This window comes from Pongo pygmaeus, chromosome 21, assembly GCF_028885625.2.
Source record: "Pongo pygmaeus isolate AG05252 chromosome 21, NHGRI_mPonPyg2-v2.0_pri, whole genome shotgun sequence".
Classification (NCBI taxonomy): Eukaryota; Metazoa; Chordata; class Mammalia; order Primates; family Hominidae; genus Pongo; species Pongo pygmaeus.
Window position 1 is genome coordinate 44,331,052 of NC_072394.2, and position 23,088 is coordinate 44,354,139.

The window sequence follows — 23,088 nt, forward strand, 5'->3', positions numbered from 1 at the left end:
ATAAAACACATTTCATAAAACACCCACAGGGTTCTGCAATGCATTATGGATGGCCTCTCTGGAGAAATCTTACATGCCTTTCAATTTTGACATAGTGATATGGTAATAATAAAAGTCTTTGGCATATAATTCTGCAGGTATTTTTACAATTCTGAGTTTTGCTGATCAAAAGCCAGGGTTTACCTCACCTGGGTTCTGACCTGCAGTAGATTGGGAGAAGTGAATGGGGCAGAAAGGATCATTTTTGTTCCCCATATTTGTGGGGTTGTGGTATCAAAAATCTAAATATAAATGTATTTGAAATTGTATTAATTGAGATAGAGTTTCAGCTGCTCTATCAAACACTCAAAATGATAGTGGCTTAATAAGTAAGAAGATGGTTTCTCTCTCCCATAAAAGTCCAGGTGAGTGTGGCTGCTCTGTTCTTTGCTAGAGCTCAGCAACCCAGGCTGTGTCTGTGCTTGCTTCTCCTTTCATTCCTAACATATTGTCTCTCTCCATATGGCCCAATATGACCCATCACTCCCACCACCATGTTTGCTGTGGGAAGAGAGAAAGGAAAGAGCAGAGCCGGCCTCTTCTGTCTAAAAATAGGAACTGGAAGTGGCACGTGCCACTTCTGCTCACATCCTGTTGGCCAGAACTTAATCATCTTAACCATATGACCTCATCTAGCTACAAGGGAGGCTAGGAACTGTAATACTGATTTTAGATGGCCAAGTGTCCAACTAAGAGTCAAGAGTTTCTATTACTATAGAAAAAGGAGAACATGGGTATTGGGGAATAATAAGCAGTTTCTACTAAAGGAAGATGCAAGGGCCTATAATATCATGGATATTATAAAGGTAAAATGAGTTTCTTCCTTGCAGTCATCTAGTACCATCTCTCCATCACCTAATGAGGAAATAGATCTATTTTAGTGACTTTGCCTCCTCCAATCCTCATTATCACAGGGTCCTACTGACACGTAGGTTCAACATCAATTTATTAAAGGCCCACTCTGAGTTGAGTGTATAGTGAACCTTTAGGTGCTCATGACAATCCCATAAGATAGCTATTATATCTATTTGCCAATGAAGGGAAGATGACTCACAGAGGTTAAGCTACTCTCCCAAAGCCACACAGCTGACTGAGGTTCTAGTATCTGCTGCGTCTATACTGGGGGACTTCCTATATTAGGGACTTCCTAGTTTTCTTCCTGCCTCACAATGAGGCAGGGAGAAGACTAGGAAGTGCTCCCCAGAAGATAGTGAGTTAGGTCTTTAAGGAGACCACACTAGGGAGATGGGGGAGGAGTGGGGTTTAGGAAGAGGGAGCAGCAGGTACTCAGGGCATAGCAAGGCACTTCTGTAGGGCTACAAGCATTTCCACAGGTGGAAATGTACGATGTATAGGGGAGTAATGGGGACGAAGTAGAAGAAACAGGCAGAAGCCAATTAAGAAGGGCACCTAAATGGCCTTTTGTAGCCAAAGGAAAGTCCTGAGGGGTTTTAAGCAGGAGAGTGATGTGGTCAGATTTGCCTTTTATAAATCTACCTAGAAGTGAGGAGATCAGCTGGGACTTGAAAAGATTTGAGCAAGGGATGAACACCTCAATGGTGCAAATTGCATCTTAGGGAAAGGGTCAATAGATACGAAGAGTTAAAATTATAGTTCTGATCTTATGTGAGGGTGAGGGAGAGAGACAATTACAGGACAACTCTTAGGATGACCCAAGGTTTATGGTATGGATGACTGAGTTGATGTTTTCACTTATGAAGAAAGATTTAACTAGTTTCTCTCCAACTGCAAAAATAATAGTTCTAAACATCTTCATGGCAGAAGACTGTACAATTAAGAAATTTATGGGAAAAATAGAATGGGGGGACCAGGGTAGTTAAAAACTTATGAACGTCCTTATAGGTACATTTTACACTTGCAATATTAAGGCGTAATAACATCCTGAATAAAGATACTGTCAGTGACAGTTTTTGTATCTTAAATTGGCAAAATAGCATTAATAGGTACTGTATCATTAACTTCCACCTACTATGGCTCTCTGGAAAATTTTGGTATCATCCTTCTCTATAGTTTTAATGGAATATGGATTCATTTTGCTCTGTTGAAGATAATAAGCATACCAAGAGACATTTTCTTTTAGTGCTTGAACCTCCATCCAAATGCTTAATGCCTTTCTGATTTTAAGATTTGGACTGCCTAAGTCACCCTATCTAAGTCATGACTCAAAAGTAATTACCAATTCACGTATAAACATGATCGAAAATTCTCACAGCTGCAGGAGAGGAACAGAGAAAGAAGTCCATCCATGCACACCAGAATTTTGAGTAAGTAGAGATTGTTCCAGGGGAGGGATGGCTGCTGGTCAGGAGGAACCTGGACTGTAAAGGTAGAAGTCACTCTTGTTTCTTTCTGGTTGATTGTGCTTCATGCCACGGCACCTGTTCATGTGACTTCAGTTGTGTGCTCAGTCCTTCATCCAGGTAGGTCCCACTGAAGTGGACAGAATGGGAGAGGGGCAGCTTGAGCTGCATGCTCAGGGTCTTGTCTCCAAAGCCTATCCTGGCTGAGCTGGCCTGACCTGATGTTTGAGCCCTGATCATGGCTCATCTGCCTTGTTTCTCATAAGTAGAACTTCATAAAGGAAGGAGAACAGCTTGGGCTCTGCCATTTGCTGACTGCGTGACCCTGGGTGATTGGTTCAGTTGCACAGGCTCAGTTTTCTGGGGTATTTCAGGAAAGCCATAGCTGTAGACTTTTTATGTAAAAGCAGTTCAGGGCTGAAGTACAGTGGGACTTGAGGCAAAAGTGGCTAGTGGACCTGTCCTGGACCTGTATTAACATGGCAGACTCTCCATCTCTCCATTTTTAGTTTCCTTATATGTGCAACTCAAATGAAAAACACAAGCATTTTCTAAAGATGCATTTATTCACAGTTCATATGAGATTAAGGAAAGTTCACATGTCCATACCAAAGAAAGAAAAATAACCATATGAAGTTATATCCGTAGATAACGCAAGAAAATATTGATGTTCATCTTGGTTTTATAATGGATATATTATGGCCAAAAAAAATACGATACATTCATTCTACCTTCAAAAGGCCTAGCGAGGCTAAGGAGTTACAGCATTGTGATTCTTTGGTTATGGTCAGAAACAAATGCTTCTGTGATTCCAGTGTAAGCTCTTATCTCTTGTTGAATTTATAACTAATTCAGTTTGTTTTGACACCACTACTGGTATTCTTCAAGAAAGTTTTTGTTAGTAGCAGGGAGGAAAAATATGTCACATACCATAGAAATCATTGGCAAAGCCATGCCGACGCAGCGTAGCAGATGGGAGGCAAGGATTGGGTGGGTGGGAGAGTGAGTGCTCCCGAACCCGAGGGGGTTATTGGAAGGATTAAATGAGGTGATGTCTGTAAAATGTCTATCTTGGCGACTAGTATATAACAGTGGCTCAGTAAATGGTGCCTGTGATTAGAATTATTTTTTCAAGATCCATTCCTTACTTCAATCACCAGTTTGATACTTAGTCTCAACCGTTAATGATACAAATAGACATAGCCAGGATCCCCAATCCCAAATTCTTTGCCAGTTTCTTAAGAAAGCATCCTGTAGCTCCACTTTTGAAGATTTGCAATGCATATTTGAATAATAAAGGCTCTGAGAAGTCCTGCATGAAAGAAACTTGTTGACTTTTGTGTTGCCTTGTATTTTCCAACCTTTTCAGACCCATTTTTTTTCATGGACTGCCTGTTGGCAGTTTTTGGCGCAAGAATTCTATGGAACACCCTAAGGCAAAATGATAGTCTCACACCTAGCATTTCTTCGAGGTAAAGAATTCGAGACAGTGAGTCACTGAAAACTTTTTAGGAGAAAAATTAAGTTTTCTTTTCCTCATCAAATTAAAGTCACTTGATTTTGTGAACAGTGTTTTGTGACAGATGAAGCTATATGTTCGGACTTGACTGATATTACTGATTTCTAGCCTGGAGGTCAAGGGAGAGGCAAGCTGGGTTAAGACAACAAGCTACAGATTGGTCTGGGCATTGCTTGGCAATTATCCTTAAATTATTCTTCACACCAAAGTTCACACTCACATTTACTCAAACTCATCTTCTTTGACTCAAAAACAGCCATAGGAAGTAGGCAGGATAGGAAATGACCGATTCCATCTTATATCCAAGGAAACTGAGATGAGCAGAGGTGAAGCAATTTAAGGCGAAAGAGCTAGGAGTAGAACTTAAGTCTCCTGACTCAATTTAATTCTACAAGCATTTATTTAGCACCTACTATGTGCCAGGTACAGTGCTTAGATTTTGGGAGTACAGGATGACAAAATCAAATATTCTGCAGAATTTAGAAGAGACATGTAAAATAAGAGTTGCAACAGAATGTGAAAAGTGCAATAGTAGACACAGGGAGGATCAGAATGGTGAGGGAAGAACAAAAGAAAAGGTGATTTATGAACTAGGTTTTGAAGGATAAATAAGACCTTTTCCCCAGGAAAACAAGCAGGGAAAGACAGAGGATATCTCTATAAAATTGTTAATGTCCCTCTCCCCGATAACCCCCATAGCAGGTGATGGGCCTGAGAGGATATTAGTTGTGTGTGTGTTGTGTGTCTAGGCTCTGAGATAGTAAAATCCTGAGGATTTCCCCTTCATTCCTTTCTACTTATTTTTGAACAAGGTTGGAGGCATAAATGTTTTGCAAGGACCGCGTCACATTACAGCATGATGATGGATGGGAGAAATTCATCAATGTTGACTGAGAAATTCATCTATGAGGTTAAAGTTTACAACTTTAATAAATCAAATCTGTTAAACTTGGGATTGAAAAACTAGCAAAAGGGACAAGATTCTGGTTCTGGCTGCCCACAGTTCTATTTCATTTGCTGGCTGGGGAAGGCCTTTTCCCTGGGGCCTGATTGGCAGTGACACCTGCAGTGTTTCAGCCCAAAGTTCCCTTTTCTTGATTAATGTGATTTTCTATGTTTTCCTGGTAGCTCAGAACCAATGAAGAGCAGTGATCTGGGAAACCACCTCCTGTGGTTCCCTTTGACAGGGTTCTCAGTGGAACAGAACAAGTAATTTTGGTTGGCATCCCGGAAAGTTGCCTTTAAGCAGCAGCAGTGGCAACAGCCAAAGGAGCCCGATACCACCTCACCTGGACTTTCCTGCAGTGCAGGAGGCTGGGTGGTGTCAGGATCACTGAGCCAGACACATCTAGGCTATCTTTGGCTAAACTGGTGCTGCTTTTGCAAGCGTGTGTAGATAGGTTCCTATTTAAAAGACATCTCACAATGAGAAAAAAGAAGGCCAGGGCAGTGGGAAAATGATCAGTGCATCTGAGGATTATGAAGGGGTGATGGGTACAACCTAGAGTTGCTCATGGATATTTCTTTTTCTCCCCACAGAGGGACAAGAGGATAGGTAACAAGAGGCCTCCAGGTGCCAGGCAGCAGTGGCTGTACTTTGTTTCTCTGTGGATGGAAAATATTCTGCAACTCGGGGAGGTGGCCAGAGACCAAAGAACTGCCTGAAGCTGGGCAGCAGCAAGGGAAGGGTTGCTTTTAATTAAAGTTCTCTTTGTTTTGTTGCAGCGCCTAAGAGGTTGGCTTCTGAGAATTTTGTCCTTTACCTTCTTAGAAAGGATTCTCAGTCTTGGCCAGGTTTGTGAAATGTTTTCTTGTAAGCACATCTTCCTACCTAAACTTTGAAAGGGAGGATTTATTCAGCTTTTGAAGGAAACTGGCTAAAATTTGGTCAGATGACATCAGCCCTGCCAGCCAGCCTGGGTATGCAGGTTGTTCCCCATTGGACTCTCTCACGCCTTCAGATGCATTTTGTACATGCCTTCATCTTGCTCTGTGTCCTGCGAGGCTGACATCTATAGATTGTTTAACCTGCGCTCCCTTATGTTCTGGCTTCTGCTTGGGTTTGGCCCATAAGTAAAGGAGAGAGGGTAGGAACAGAGAGATTCAGGCACAGATTCCTGATTCCCTCTCTGCCTGCACTGGTGCATGCCTCTGGCTGTGGTTACACTCTTCCATGTCTACTCCTTGGTTGTTCCCACCACACTGGGCTTCACTATTGCTATGCTTATATCCTCCTCTTGCTTCTTCAAGCCAAGGACAGCAAGACTCTAGCTCTTGCTAATTTTGGGGTGTTTTTTCATCCTTTTCTCCCCACTTAAATCTTAAAAAGTGAGGTGAAATCCACATGACATGCAGTTAAACATTTTAAGGAGTACGGTTCAGTGGCACTTAGCACATTCACAGTGTTGCATGAAAACCTTCTCTCTCCAGTGTTAAAACTTTTTTTTAAATCACCCCAGAAGAACATCCATTAAGTAATCACTCCCCATTTCTCTCTTCTCTCCATCGCCTGGCAACCACTAATCTGCTTTCTCTCTCTCTGGGTTTGCCTATTCTGGATATTTCATATAAAAGAAGTCTACAGTATGAGACCTTTTGTGTCTGGCTTCTTTCACTTAGTATAATGTTTCTGGGGTTCATTCAAGTTGTAGCATTATTAATACTTCACTTTTTTTTTTTGAGATGGAATTTCATTTTGTCACCCAGGCTGGAGTGCAGTGGTGAGATCTTGGCTCACGGCAACCTCCCAAGTAGCTGGGATTACAGGCGCCCACCACCATGCCCAGTTAATTTTTGTATTTTTAGTAGAGATGGGATTTCACCATGTTGGCCAGGCTGGTCTCGAACTCATGACCTCAAGTAATCCTCCCACCTCAGTCTCCCAAAGTGCTGGGATTACAGGTGTGAGCCACTGTGCCCAGACTCCATTTGTTTTTATGGCTGAATAATATTCCATTGTATGGGTAGACCACAGTCCCCTTTATTCTTAACTCTAAGTTGGTGGTTCTCAAAATGTGGTCCTTAGACCAGCAGCATCAGCATACTCTGGGTACTTGTGGGAAATGAAAATTCTCAGGACCATCCACTTCATGAAACTCTGTGAGGCAGGGCCCAGACATCTGTTTTGTAACAAGCTCTCCAGGTGATTCTGATGCCTGCTCAACAGTGAGGCCCACTTCCATAAGTAGCCTCTTGATTAAGGTCTCCTCATTTAAAGCATTTGGGGTGAATTCATTTCCTGCTGGGACCCTGATGAATAACACCTCCAGCTGGGGTAACTGACATCTGTTTCTTGTGTGTTTAGTGCTGGGCACACTAGAGCAGTGCAGGGGGTAGTTTTAACAACCTTAGTTCTAGAAGTAGATATAAAGCACATGTTCTAAACTGGCTCCCAGAGTTCCCCAGTGGGCTTATGTTCTGGTTGTCTGGAGTGGAAACTTGCTTTATAAGACACCATTTTTTTGGCCGCCTTCCCCTTCCTGTTTGATTTCACCATTCTCCTACGGTGCCATTTCTTCCTGTAGTTACTCTCTGTCCCCCATGCCCCTACCCTCGCAAATAAACTACTTGTGCTTGAATCTTTATCTCAGGGTCAGCTTCCAGGGGACCCCAACCAAGATACCACATAATTGACCATCCTGAAAAAATGGCCAGTGTGGATATGGGTAGGAGATTTGTTGATTCAGATAACACTTGTGCTGTTACAGCCCTGAACTGATCGAGGAAGATTATCTTTGGAGTAATGTGGGCTAACAGTGAAATTTATTTCTATTAAATCACTGTCTGTTCCCAGCTACTTGGTGAAGGAAAGCACATGGCCCTGTTTGGGATTCACCTTGAATGTGTGTCTAACTTTGCTTGTTCTGGGTTGCTACCATAGTAACAGGAGTAATTAACCTGAATTTCACTCTCTTGCTCTCTCTACACCACCTCCCCTCTCCCCTACTCCGGTTCATTCTGGATTTGCTTTGAAGCATTTTAGTGAAGCAGTTAGAATGCCTTCATCTACCTTCATCTGCACATCGATGATACCCTTTTCCTGGTTTTATCAGGCTGCTTGTTTTTGTTGTCTGTACATCCATTTCTTTGGTGATGAAGCACATGCATGGTATAGCTCAGGCATTTAAACAGGGTTCAGCAATTATAAAACACAGAAGTGACACCAACTGGGGGCAGTGTTTGGGCTTCCTTTGTCAACTCAGAACATCTGTTTGGCTCATGGGGGCACCTTAGTTTATTGCTGTCATTAGGAGCTGTCAGTCAGAGGAACTGAGACCTGCGCTTCCCACTGAGGTGTTGAATATTAAAAACTTATATTTCCTACCAAGGGCTCAGTCCTATTTCACTCTTTTTTTTTTAAAGTAAGTTCTTAATTTTTGTTCATAAGTGTATATTGTGTTCTAGGAGACATTCAAGAAGTAAATGACTGGTCCTTTTTGATGGACACTTTTCACCAAAAAGAAAAAAGAATGATAAATTTAACAGGTTCCTGTGATAATCTATGCTGCATCCCTTTAGCCTACCTGATTTTAGGAGTGCCAGGGTAGACAGTTCCCTGTAATTTAGTTGTCCCACATCAAAGTTGTGCTGTGATATCTCTTTACTGTTTCTTCAAAACTTCAAAAGCCTGCTTAGCCTTGTTCAGGGACAACTCAGATGTGTATGGGGTGTCAGCACCCCGGATACAACCCCTGAGCAATAGGTTATCAGAGTTGGTGGACAAATGTCCTGCCTCCTTGTGCTCTGATGGGACAATTCTGAGGCACATTCTAATAGCTCTTCGGAGGATATCAGAAGGAGTTGAGCACCAGTTGCCCATTGAGGCTGTCAGCCTGTCCTCTTTTATTCATTTATTTATCTGTGGCTGACACTATTGATTGCAGTTCAGGTTTCACAGAAAGCAGCTTCCAGGATGGAGATAGCACGCTGGAAATTTACTGAAGAATGCCTTTGGGATCAACCACTGTAGAAGGGAAGGGAAGGAAGCAGGATCAGGTAGCAGTAGAAGCTGGGCTGGAATGCAGCGAGGTGCCTCTGAAGGTGAGTCTGGCACCCTTTCTATTCTCACCCTGGATGAGCTCCTCAACTCTCATATTCAACAATTGTTTATGTAATTCTGATTTCTAATCCACACTTCCAACTCTCATCTCTTATTCAGGTGTCTTCTCCTCTACTCAGTAGCACCTGGCCATGTGATAGGTTGTTGAAAATATAAATGAGTCAGACATTGTATTAGTCAGGGTTCTCTAGAGAAACAGCACCAATAGGCTATATAAATAGATTAAATAGACAAAGATTTATGATGGATTAGCTCACATGATTATGAAGGCTGAGAAGTCCCACGATCTGCTATCTGCAAGCCGAAGGCTCAGGAAAGCTCATGGTATAATTGTAGTCCAAGCCCTTAGGCCTGAGAACTGGGTGGCTAATGGGGTGAGTCCGAGTCATGTCCAAAAGCCCAAGAACCAGGGGTACTGGTGTCCAAGGGCAGGAGAAGATGGATGGCCCAGTTCGAGTGAAGACAGTGAATTTGCCCTTCTTCCTTGTTTTTTTGGTCTTATCTGGACCCTCAGTGAATTAGATGATGCCCAACCACATTGGTGAGGGAGACCTTCTTTACTCAGTCTACTGACTCAAATGTTAATCTCTTCTGGAAATACAGTCACAGACAAACCCAGAAATAATGTTTTACCAGCTTTCTGGGCATCCCTTAGCTCAATCCAGTTGACAAATAAAATTAAACAGCTCAGACATGATCCCAGATCTGGAGGAATTCAGTCTTGAGGGGGTTGCAGAACAAAGAAAAAAGTCATTACAGTATACCCTGACAAATTCACGGAAATATAGGAATTAAAACAGTTTGGGGTGATGGGAATATTTTAAGCGCGAGCCGAAATCACAGGGCGTAAGTTGTGGCATACAAATCAGAGACCAGACCTGAAGTGTTATAAGATTGAGACTCAAAGGAGACAAATGTTGTTGCAGTTTTAGCATCTTGGGACCTTGGAAGTCAGCTGGCCCACCTTTACCCGAGGTCTGGCCCTTCTCCACAGAATTCTTGCAAGGTAATCATCTAATCTCTGCTTAGTTTCATTGCTGTATCTAGTGATTTTATGCTCTCTGACTGGGGAGTAGAGATAGATGGGAGCACTTCCTTGTAACTTCGCCCATTGACTCTGGTTTTACCTATGCATCTCTGCTTCTTCTTCCATACAACAGCTCTTCATATTTGAGCTGGCACTTTGCATATTCCCCCCAAATGAAAAGAAACCTTGGATTCTTTAGCCATTTGTCAAATGACATCTTGCAGTCCTATCAATTCTTCCTCCTAAATATTTCTTGAGTCTGGTTTCTTCTCTTTACTTCGATAATCACTTAGCATGGAAAATAGGACAAACGACCTTGTGGAAATTAGTATCAATGGCTCTATTTTTAATCTTCCTCTTCTCTGGCCTCGATGACTACAACAGTCTTCTAGCTGGCCTCCTCACTGCCATTTTGCCCTTTCTACTTCATTTTTACTGTCAGCAGAGCAGTCCTCCCCAAATGAAAATATGACCATGCCATATTCCTGTTTAAAACCATTCAGCAAATTCTCAGCGCCCTTCATAGAAACAATGAAAATCTTTAGCATGCCCCTGAAGGTTTGCAACGTCTGGCTCTTTCCAGTCACAGCTCCAGCGTTCCCCTTAGCAACTGACATGCTAACCGTTTAGAAAGTATTTTAGCATCTTGATTATGACATGACTTCTCTGGTCCCAAGGCTTCATGTAGATGGTTCTCTCTGCCTAGAATCTGTTCCTCTTATCTACCTGAATAACTTCTGCTCATTTTTCAGGTCTGAGTTTTGCAGTAACTTCATCTGGTAAGCCTACACTGAGTGGCTACCCACCTCTTTAGGTTAGGGCTCTGTGATAGAACCAAACCAACCAACCAACCTACCTAACTACTTCCCTTCTCCCTCCCTTCTCCCTTCCTCCCTCGCTCCCTCCCTCGCTCCCTCCCTCCCTCGCTCCCTCCCTCCCTCGCTCCCTCCCTCGCTCCCTCCCTCCCTCCCTCCCTTGCTCCCTCCCTCCATCCATCCTTCCCTCCCTCCCTCCATCCATCCTTCCCTCCCTCCCTCCATCCATCCTTCCCTCCTGCCATCCTTCCCTCCATTCCTCCCTCTCTCCATCCATCCTTCCCTCCCTCCATCCATCCTTCCCTCCCTCCCTCCATCCATCCTTCCCTCCCGCTGCCCTTCCCTCTGTTCCTCCCTCTGTTCCTCCCTCCCTCCTTCCCTCCGTTCCTCCCTCCCTCCTTCCCTCCGTTCCTCCCTCCCTCCTTCCCTCCCTCCCTTCCTCCCTCCCTCCTTCCCTCCCTCCCTTCCTCCCTCCCTCCTTCCCTCCCTCCCTTCCTCCCTCCCTCTCTCCCTTCCTTTCTCTTTCTCTCTCTCTCTCCTTCCTTCCTTCCTTCTTTTTTTCTTCCTCTTTCTTCTTCCCTCTCTCCCTTTTTTCTTCCCTCCCCTGCATACAGTAAATTAGGCCCATTTTTATTATGTAATAACTCAAAGTTATATAACATCTTCACCATCACAAAGGCTCCCTCATATTTCCTTTAGTATGTACTTCTCAAAAGCAACTGCTCTTCTGGCAGCTATCACCATAGATTCTTGCTGTCTTTTAAACCTCGTATACCTGGCATCATACAGTATTCACGTTTTGTGTCTGGCTCCTTGCACTCATCCATGTTGGTTCATGTGGCAGTAGATTATTTTTTCCTTCCTGTGTTATTCCACCCTGTGATCCATTGTATGAATATGTCATATTTTTGATCATTCTGTGCTTGACGAACATTTCAGTTATTTCCAATTGTTGGCTATTATGCATATTGCTGCCATGAGCACACTTGTTTTTTGCTGAACACGTGTGTGTTAGTCCATTCTCACACTGCTATAAAGAACTACCTGAGACTGGATAACTTATAAAGGAAAGAGGTTTAATTGACTCACAGTTCCACAGGCTGTACAGGAGGCATGTCTGGGAGGCCTCAGGAAACGTACAATCATGGCAGGAAGCAGAGGGGAAGCAAGCATGGTCTGCACATGGTGGCAGGAGAGACAGTTAAGTGAGAAGTGCTACACACTTTTAAACAACCAGATCTTGTGAGAACTCATTTACTATCACGAGAACAGCAAGGGGGAAATCCACCCACATGATCCAATCACCTCCTACCAGGTCCCTTCCTCAACACTGGGGATTACAATTCAAGATGAGAGTTGGTTGGGGACACAGAGTCAAACCATATCACATGCATTTTTTTCTTACCTTGTGATCAATTTTATTTACTTATTTATTTATTTATTTTTTGAGATGGAGTCTTGCTCTGTTGCCCAGGCTGCAGTGCAGTGGCTCGATCTCGGCTCACTGCAAGCTCCACCTCCTGGGTTTACGACATTCTCCTGCTTCAGCCTTGTGAGTAGCTGGGACTACAGGCACCTGCCACCACGCCTGGCTAATTTTTTGTATTTTTAGTACAGACGGGGTTTCACTGTTAGCCAGGATGGTCTCGATCTCCTGACCTTGTGATCCACCCGCTTCGGCCTCCCAAAGTTCTGGGATTACAGGCGTGAGTCCCTGAGCCTGGCCTGATTTTATTTTTTGAAATACTTGCTGCCCCTTCCTTCTGGGCAATCCCTCACTGGAATGATCCTTGCAGGAGGATTTTACTTTCTACTCAGTTTTCACAAGAGCTGGCCTTGTGACTTGCTTTGTCCAATGAAATGTGATAGAAGGAATGTATGCCACTTTTGATTAGATTAAGAGTCATTACGTGGTTCTGCTACTGTGATTTTTTCCTCTGACACGAGGTTAGCATACAGGCTGACATACAGAAGAATGAAACTGGATCCATATCTGTCACCACAGGCAAAAATCAACTCAAAATGGGTTAAAGAATTAAATGTAAGACCTGAAACTATAAGAAGACTAGAAGAAAACCCAGGGGAAGCTCTCTTGGACATGAGTCTAGGCAAAGAATTTATGACTGAGACCTCAAAAGCACAGACAATAAAACCAAAAATAGACAAATGTTACTAAAGAGTGGACAGCAAAAGAATAATCAACAGAGTGAAGAGACAACCTGTTGAATGAGAGAAAATATTTATAAACTATTCACCCAATGGGAGAAACTAATATCCCCTATATACAAGAAACAGAAGAAAACCAAATAATCCCATTAGAAAGCAGGTAAAGAACATGAATAGACTTTCTAAAAAGAAGACATACAAAGAAGAAAAAATGCTTGACATCACTAATCATCAGGAAAATGCAAATTAAAACCACAATGAGATATCATCTTACTCTAGCTAGAATGGTTATTATTAAAAAGACAAAAAATAACAGATGTTGGTGAGGATGCAGAGAAAAGGGAACTCTTATGCAACGTTGGTGGGAATGTAAACTAGTACAGCCATTATGAAAAGCACAATGGAGATTTCTTGAAAACATAAACATAGAACTACCGTTCGATTCAGCAATCCCAGTCTTGGATATCTACCCAAAGGAAAAAAAAAATCAATGTATCAAAGGGATACCTGCACTCACATATTTATTGCAGCACTATTCACAATAGCAAAGACATGAAATCAACCTAAGAGTTTATCAATGAATGAATGTATAAAGAAAATATGGTATATACACACAATGGAATTCTATTTGGCCATAAAAAAGAATGAAGTTATGTCATTTGTAGCAACATGGATGAAACCAGAGGTCATTATCTTAAGCGAACTAAGCCAGGCACGAAAAGACAAATATTGCATGTTCTCACTTATATGTGGAGCAAAAAATTTGATTACATGGAGGTAGAGAGTGGAAAGATAGATAACAGAGACTGGAAAAGTGAGTTGGGGGATGGGGGAGGATGAAGAGAACTAGATTAAAAGGTACAATCATACAGTAAGATTGAAGGAATAAATTCATTGTTTGATAGCAGAGTAGAGTGACCATACTTAATAATAATAATAATAAAAGAAAAAAATATATATATAGTACTCAGGTGATGGACACTAAATACCTTGACTTGATCACCATACCTTATATACATGAAACAAAACTTCTCATGTACTCCATAAATTTGTACAAATAAAAAATAAACAACAGCAAGAATTAATAAAACAGATTGAAATAGAGGCTGGTCCTCCATTCTGGGTCCTAGGATGAAGAACAGGTGGAAAGAGCCACATCTGACTCACAGTGGACAACAGTGGAGTGAGAACTAAATATTTATGGTTACAAGCAATTAGAATCTGTGAATGTTTTGTAATTTCCACAAAACTTTGTCTAAGTTGACCGATCCATTGCCTTTCCTTGTATTCTCATAGCATTTTATAATTCCCATCATAAAATGGTACAAATTCCAGTGAAGTATTGTTTAAGTTGCCCTCCACTTGACCCCCTTCTACCACACCCCAACCTGTAAGGGTGGAGACTGTACACGTCTTGGTCATTCTTGTAAACCTAGCACCCAGTACTTTGATGAATGAATAGTAGATTTTCAACACATATTCATTCAATGGAATGACTTTTAACCTTTTGTTGATGGGAAAATCAATTTTCCTAGGCGTGCTTACCATACATAGTGGCCTGGAATGGAGCACCATTTCCCTTTGTCTTTAACTTTTGACAGTTTGTTTATGTGTCTCAATGTGAATTTTTGGGGATTTATCTTATTTGGTGTCCTTGTGTAGAACATAATTTCCAAGTATGTTCTCCTTATTGAGGAGAAGATGATAGCTCTGATCTCCCTTCCTAAGGACAGGCTACTCCTAAATATATGGCTTAGGTGGCATTAGTCTTTGATAGTGGCATCTCACTGTTGGTCCATGTTGACTTCTCTGTAGACTCAAACTCTGGAATGTCTCCTTGTGGCACTACTACTAAGCCAGTTTTCTCACCCTGGTTTGGGGGAGGTTACCCCTGGTGTACTTATTGATCACCATTTCCCTCTGTCAATATGCCTACTCTCACACCTTTCTCTGGAGTCTGAGTTTACTTGTTTGTTTATTTCAACCATGCCTTCCTCACTGCTTTCTCATTTCCCATATCTGGTTGTTCTATCTCAGCCTGTCCTCCAGAAACCCCAAAATACTCCATTTCAAATCTTATCACAGACCTCTGTCCCCTTCTGATTGACATGGGCATTTACCAGCTTCCAGCAAATTGAACTTCATTGTGCTACAGTATAAAGGTGTCAGAGTGAGAAATACCTGGTCAAAAATTAGCACTTGCAATTTTGAGCAGATGCCAGTATAACTTTTGATTTAGGGAACATATTTCAGACTCTGTATTTTCTTATTGATTTGTAGATGTTCTTTACATATTCTGGGTATTCATTCTCGGTTGGCTATGTGAATTATAAACAGCTTTTTCTACTTTGTTCCTTTCACTTTGTTTATAGTATCTTTTTGGTTTTTTTGCTACATAAAGTTTTAATTTTAATTTGTTGACCTTTATGGTTGACAATTTTATGATATGTGTTTGTTATCTTTTGTTTAAGAAATTCTTTCCAACCATGAGTTCAAAAAGAGTTTACATTTTCTTGTAAAAATATGTATTTTTAATTTTTAATTGATACATAATTTTACATATTTATTGGGTGAACTGTGATGTTTCAATACATGTGTACATTATGTAACTAGCAAATTGGGGTAATTAGCATATCTGTCACCTCAGACATTTATAATATTTCTTTGTGGTGGTAATATTCAAAATCCCCTCTTCTATTTTGAGATATACAATATCTTTTTATTGACTATAGTCACCCTACTGTGCAATAGGATACCAGAACTTATCCTTCTTTTCTGATTGTAGCTTTGTACCCATTGACCAAACTCTCTCCATAATCTGCGCCCCTCATTCCCACCCCAGTCTCTGATAACCACTGTTCTATTCATTACTTCCATGAGATCAACTTTTAAAAATATCTGGCATATGTAAAAATTTTTTCACATTTTGGTCTCTAATCCATCTTCATTTAAAAAATTTTATGTGGCATAAGGCAAGGGTGTAATTTTAATTTTACTTTTTTCCTTACAGAAATAAAATTATTCCCAAACTTTGAATTGCTATATGGATATATAATGCTTTTATGTACTTCATTCATACTCACATGTTCCCTATTCTGTTGCAAGAAACTGTGGTTTTATTCTTGTATCAAGACCTTACTGCCTCACTTATTATATCTTAATAATATCTTTCCTATCTTTTCATGTGAATCCTTTTTGCTTGTTTTTCTTTTTAAAAACTGTTTTTACTGTTCTTGGATTTTTACTCTTACATGAAAATATTAGCACAAGTTCCATGAAAAGTCCTATTTGGATTTTGACTAGAATCACGTGGACCTTATAAATTAATTTGTAGAGAATTGGCATTCTTATAAATCTTCTTTCTTATCATATTATAATTTGCCATTTATTCAGGTCTCCAAAAAGTGTTTCAAGGATGCTTTGTAATTTTCTCTATAAAATGTCACACTTTGTTTTCTTAGATTTATTCTCAGTTGTTTTATGTTTTTTGACTAATGTGAATACTGTTTTAAAATTCTGTATATATTTCCTAATTGGTGATATTTGGTGTATAAAAATAACTGCTGGAATTTTTATAACTTTGAACTTAAGCAATTGAATGAAAATATGTATTCTAATCATTTTTAGATTCTCTGAGATTTCAGGATAGCAGTCAGATAATGATAATTTTGCTGTTTACTTTTCCAATCTTTATACCATGTATTTTTTTTTTGGTCCATTTAATTGACTAGGATCTTCAGAAGAATAGAAAGGGTATGTGTATTTGTGTTTTGTTTCTAATTTTAATGGAAATTCTTTTGAAGTTTAACCATGAAGTCTTATTTTTACTATAGCTATTATTATTATTATTATTTTAGATACGTTTTTAGGTTAAAACCTATTTCTCATTTGCTAAAATTGGAGGATTGGCTGTTACATTTTATTGAATACTTTTCTGCAACTATTTAGATAATAATAAGTCTTTATATTTTAATATGCCTATGTAGTACATCACATTTTCAAAATTTTTAAAAATCATTTTAAATTCCTGGCATAAATTCTACTTGGCTATATTTTATAATTTTTAGAAAAATTGGATTCAATGGACTTTTTAATTTAGCATAGTCATATTAAAATTTATAAATAAAATTAATCTATTTTTTCTTATACTATCTGTAGAAGATTGTATTATCGTTCACAATTATTTAATTATACCTTCCCTGTGAAAGGATTACATATTCCCAGTGTGACATATAATGCCTCCTGGTGGCTGGGGTATACTTCATGCTCCTTTGCCGAGTTTGACAACAGAATTTACTTGACCCAATGTGTGTGTACATTGCTTTGTGTCAATCTCACATTTTTTTTTTTTTTTTTTTTTTTGGGACAGGGTCTCACTCTGTCACACAGGCTAGGTAGGACTAAAGGTGCATGCCACCATGCCTGGCCAATTAAATTTTTTTTAAAAAATTTTTTATTTTAGAGAAGGGGTCTTGTTTCTTCTAAGTAGAGGGTTTAGGGAGCAATACAGTTATTCTACTAACTCTCTGGGTCTTTTTCTGTTTCACAAGAGCAGACATGTTCTGCATAAGGAATATTCCTTCATTTTGGGCCCTTGAATGTGGAAACACATGGGACAGGGCTGAGCTTGGAGCACAACCTCAGCTGACCTGTAGCCCACATGGAATATGAATGAAGAATAAATCTTTGTTTTTTGTAAGTCCCTGAGATTTTGGATTATCACTAAAGTAAAGCTGACTAATGAATTATCCATACGTGGTTTAAGAATCAAGGTTAATGCAGCCTCATAAAATCATTCTTCTTCCCTGAAAGAATTTATGTAATACAGAAATAGTCTGTTTCTTTAATGTTTGGTAAAATATGATTGTAAAACTCTCTTAACCTAGTTCATTTTTTCAGGTGGAGAAGAATTTCATCAAATGATTCAGATTTAAAAATAGTTATTGGCCTATTCAGGTTTCCTATTTTTTTTCCTTGCATCAATTTTGGTAATTTATATTTTTGTAGAAAAAAATTCCTCCTGTATCTATGTCTTATGTCAACAAAAACCTGTTTGTGATAATTTTTATGATAAAAGCAAAATTTAGCTGTGTTTTATGATCTAATGAGAATATTATTTGTGCCTTATTTCTTTTTCTTAATCAATGTTATAATAAGTTTGTGTACATAATTAGTACTTTCAGAGAACAAGCCTTTTTATTGTCAGAAATTTTTGTCGTTTGGTCAAAAACATTTTATAAAAACATCTACTTTTTCATATTTCATTAATTGATGCTCTCTTATTTCTTTTTTCTAGTTTTTGGAGTTTTCGTCCTAGTTTTAAAGATGAATGCATAGTTCATTTATTCTCAGTATTTCTTAAATTAGCATTGTAAACTTGGCTGCATATAGCAGAGACCTGAAATGGCTTAAATAGATGAAAGTTAATTTTTTTATACTTGAAAATTTAGAGGGCAGGCAATCCAGAGCTGGTAGGATAACTGTACTTTGCAGAAGTAAAGACCCAGGATCCTTCTACTTTCTTGTTTATGGGGTATTTCTTTTGTCTACCAGCTGCAAGATAATTTATCTCTATGCTTATGCTTCAGCCAGAATGAAGGAGGAAAGGAATAAGAAGGGCTTCCCTCTCTTGAAGATATGATCTGGAGGTTACATGCCTCATTTCTGCTTGTATCCCATTGGTAAGAACAGTCCTACAGCCATATAAAAGAGACTTGCAATTTAGCTTTTATTCTGAGAAGTCACATGTCCAGCTAAAAATTAAGGGTTCTCCTACTATGGAAGCAAGGATACTGGATACTGGATAAGGGTTATAGTGTCTGCCACAGTCCACTCCTTTGGTATCCAACCATCCATGTGTACCTATCTTCTCCACCATTCCCATGCCAAAGGAGACACTCTAAAATTCCTTGCAGTTATTAAATCCAATTTGAAATCTAGCATACCTGCATAATGTACAGTTTTCTCCATCAGGTCTAGATGTGGCTCCTCATGGTACAGTGGCTTAAAATGTAAAAGGTAAGTTATCTGCTTATCATATACCCAATATACAACAACAAAGCAGGAGCAGGAAAGCAACAATAACAAATCCCTTTTGGACAGAGAAGAAAGTGAATACACAACTGCCAATGCTAACAATAATCAAACACCATTGCCCATCCAGTGGCCTCTGATTCTCCTCTTTGGAGGAACTCTTTAGATCACCATCTTTTGTGTTTTCTGGTGGTATCTTTTTGTCTGTTCTTTCTTGTGCATTATGCTTCCTGGTCGCATGTGAGATGGGCCATGCACAGTGGGTTCTCCTTGTGAATTGAAAAGCTTTTGTAGCCTGCTTTTTGCTGGTCCATGTCAAGTCAATTCTTTGTCAAATATTGACAATTAGCTCTCTTGTTTAGAAATAGATTCTTGAGCCTGAAGATTCTTGTGTTACTCTTTAAATTTGCTTTGTGCCTTGTTGATTGCCCTGTCTCTCAACTTAGTGGCAGCTAACTAGTGCATCTGAAACAAAAACTTGTGTGGGAAAGACACTTCTATTAATTGAATCCTTTCCTCCAGGCTGGCTACAATTTTCTGGCAGGAGCATCTTTTAAAAGAAGGTGTTGATAAAGTCATGGGGCCATGGTATTACCATCTGCTAAGTCTGGCACTACAGAGCCATCATTCTTAATAGCTGCATTTTGGGTATATAGAAGTAATTGGACTTTTCCACTCTGAAAAGCCCCAAATGACCAGACTCCTGGTCAACGTAGATTGTAAACCACAGGCAGAGAGTGCTTTAGTGCTATATTTTCTTTCATCTCTGTTAGCACACTGGCTATCTTTTTTTAAAAATAGTTTTTTAAAATATATTTTTTAAATTGACAAATTGTGTGTGCTGAGGACATTTAAAATCTACTCTCAGTAATTTTCAAGTATACGATACATGGTTATTGATTATAATCACCATGTTGTACAATAGATCTGTTGAACTTATTCCTCCTTTCTAACTGAAACTTTGTATCCTTTGATCAACATCTCCCCAGTCCCGGCCCCTGAGCCCCTGAGCCCCTGAGCCCCTGGTATCACCATTCTACTCTCTGCTTCTGAGTTTGACTTTTTTAGATTCCACATACAAGTGAGATTATGTAATGCTTGTCCTTCTGTGCCTAGATTATTTCACTTAGCATAATATCCTCTAGGTTCTTGAGTTTATATCTCTTCTTTGGGATTTTGCTAAGAGCCACAAAAACCAGTCATATCAACATTCTCTATATATTACATATATAGATTGATGCAAAGGTAATCGTGGTTTTCCCCATTACTATGGCTTGCACCAAGCACCAAGAGAGATGTTGATCAAAGGATACTTATTCTCATAGCACTATAGCCTCGGAACCTATATTCTGTCTTCCAAGGTAAAACCTGATGGTTTTGCCAAATGTTTTGCCACTGCATAACAAGGATTATCAACTTTCCAACCTGCTGTATCTGAGTCAACACTACTTATCACACAGTCAATATTCCAATGAGACACCCATTTGTCTTTCTTACGTTCAGCACTCTACTTTAAGACACCAAAGTTAGCTGTATATGTGTTCAACGGCAATAGTGGGTTTCACAAGATAAATGTTTGCTTCTCATGTGAGATACTGGAGGTAGACAGTCCAGGCCTGCTAGGAGGAGTTTGTGGTCTATGAAATCTTGAAGGATCCAGGGCCTTTCAGTCTCTTTGCTCCACCATCCTTAAGGTGTTCCCCTTGCCTTATGACCCTAGGAGCACTGCCAACTACAGTGCTCAGTGTGTGCCGGTTTGCCTGGGACTTTCCTGATTTTAGCACTGAAAGTCCCATGTCCTTGGAGACCCTTCAGTGATGGGCAAACTGGGATGGTTTGTCACTATTCCATTTCCACCCCAGCTGGCCATAGTGCAATATGATCCTGATGCTACCACCTAGAGTTAGCCTCAGATCCCACAAGTTAAGGTCTCAGTCTTGTACTAGACTGCTGTCACTTCAGATGCCAGCCGCAATTGGGGGCCCCAGGCTATCTGCATTTCTAACCAACTGGCTATCAGTCTCGGAGTCCCCCTGCCCCAGGTTTGATAATTTGTTAGAAGGATTCACAGAATTCACTGAAAGAACTAAATTTATGATTACAGTTTTATCACAAAGTATACACATAGAGAAATCTAGAAGGCTCCCCAGTGCAAGCACTTCCATGCCCTCTGCCTGTGCAGTTAGGGTGTGTCACCTGCCCAACTCACCAGTGGGTGCACCAATCAGGAACCTCCTCTTAGCTTTGGTGTCTACAGTTTTCACTGGGGTTTCATTATGTAAGCATGATTGATTAATTCATTGGCCACTAGAAGTGATTGTATTGGAACTCAATCTCCATCCCTCCTTTCCCTCTCCAGAGGATGGGTGGCTGAAAGTTCCAGCCCTCTAATTACATATTGGATTTCCCTGGTGACTAGCCCCTATTCTGAATCTATCTAGGATCCCACCATATGTCACTTCACTAGGGTAATAGAGACACTACTATCTCCCAGGAAATTCCCTGGGTTTTTTAAGCTCCATGATAGGAACCAGGGACAAAGACTAGATAAATTGTGTATTATACCATAGTCAGTCTGCTGGCATCATGTCTATGTTCCAATCAGCAGGACAGTGAAAAATGCCAATAAGGCAGTTTGAAGACATGATCAGAAAGCTGAACATGTGACTTCTGTTTCAGCTCCTTGGCCAGAGCTTCAACACTGGTCATGCCAACTACAAGAGAGGCTAGAAAATGTGGTCTTTATTGTGAGCAGCCACGTACCTAGCTAGAAAGCAGAGGTTTTATTATTATAGAAAAGAGGGAGAATAGATATTGATGTACAGTTACCAGTCTAAGCCATGTTTATTCGGTAATTTAAGGCAGTGCATTTTCTTTGATGTCTTGCTTCAGCTCTATCCTACAAAATTGGCATGCAGTATTTTCATTGGTTCTCAGTTTGAAATACAGAGTATACTGAATGCATATTGCTTTTGCAGCATCATAAAGTCTAAAAATCATTAAGTCAAACTACTATAAATTGGGGACTGTCTGTATTTTGTAATTTCTCTTGTAATTTCCTCTGTATACCATGGGTCACTTAAGAGTGCTTTTTAACTCACCAAACAATATTTTCCATTTAAGTAAGCATTTTCTTGATTTCCAATATAATTCTGTTGTCATAGTATAATGTGGCTATATGATATCAATTCTTTGAAATTTATTGTCTTTGTGACCTACTACATGATCAGTCTTTGTAAGTTTTCAATGCATGCTAAAGAAAGAATATAGTCTGTATTGACTGATGGCAGTTTATGAACCCTCATCACTATTCTGGTCAAAAGTTTATATCTCTATCTTTTTCTTTAAAAGTAGAATCATATTGTATATATTATCTTGCAGATTTATTTAAACATGTAATAATGTATTTTAAACATATTTCCATATAACTACATGTGACTTGGAGCACATCTTTATTTATCAGGATAAACTCCAGTGGGAGACTGTCCTTCAATGGCATGCTTTTTAAAAAGGGTTCCTCTAAATTATTGCCATGATTATCAATTTGTCCTCCTCCCAGCAACCCCTGAGAAGGGTTAAACGAATTTTTGCTCCCTTCAGTCCTGTAGAACATTGCCTATTTCTTATATCCTCTCAAGCATTATTATGTATCATCATATTTTTTATCTTTGCCGGTGGTCAAGCTGCTTCCTTTTGCTGATGAGACGGAAGGTTGGATATATACAGCAGCAGGCAAAATAAAGCAGAGTGAGATCCAGGAGTGGATCCTCCCTCTCATTTCCTGCCCAGGACAGAGTAGGGAGAAGTGATAAAATCCAGCTGTGCTTTTCTCTTCTACATTCAGAATTGTGAGTTCCAAAAATTTTTTTACCCTGTCCAGCACGAACTTGGCTGAAATTTTGTGAATGATATGTCCTTCTCCCAAGGGGTGAATCAAACTTGCCAATATCTGTGCCTCATGCAGAACACAGAGCTTGACAATTTTTTTTAAAGCCAAATGTGTTTTCTTAGCTGGAAGCACGAGAAAAATTGAGATTCTCTTTCCCTGGCTGTGTAGCTCAGCTGGGTCCTAGTAGTTTTGATCTCTGCCAAGATGTTTTTAGGATTTG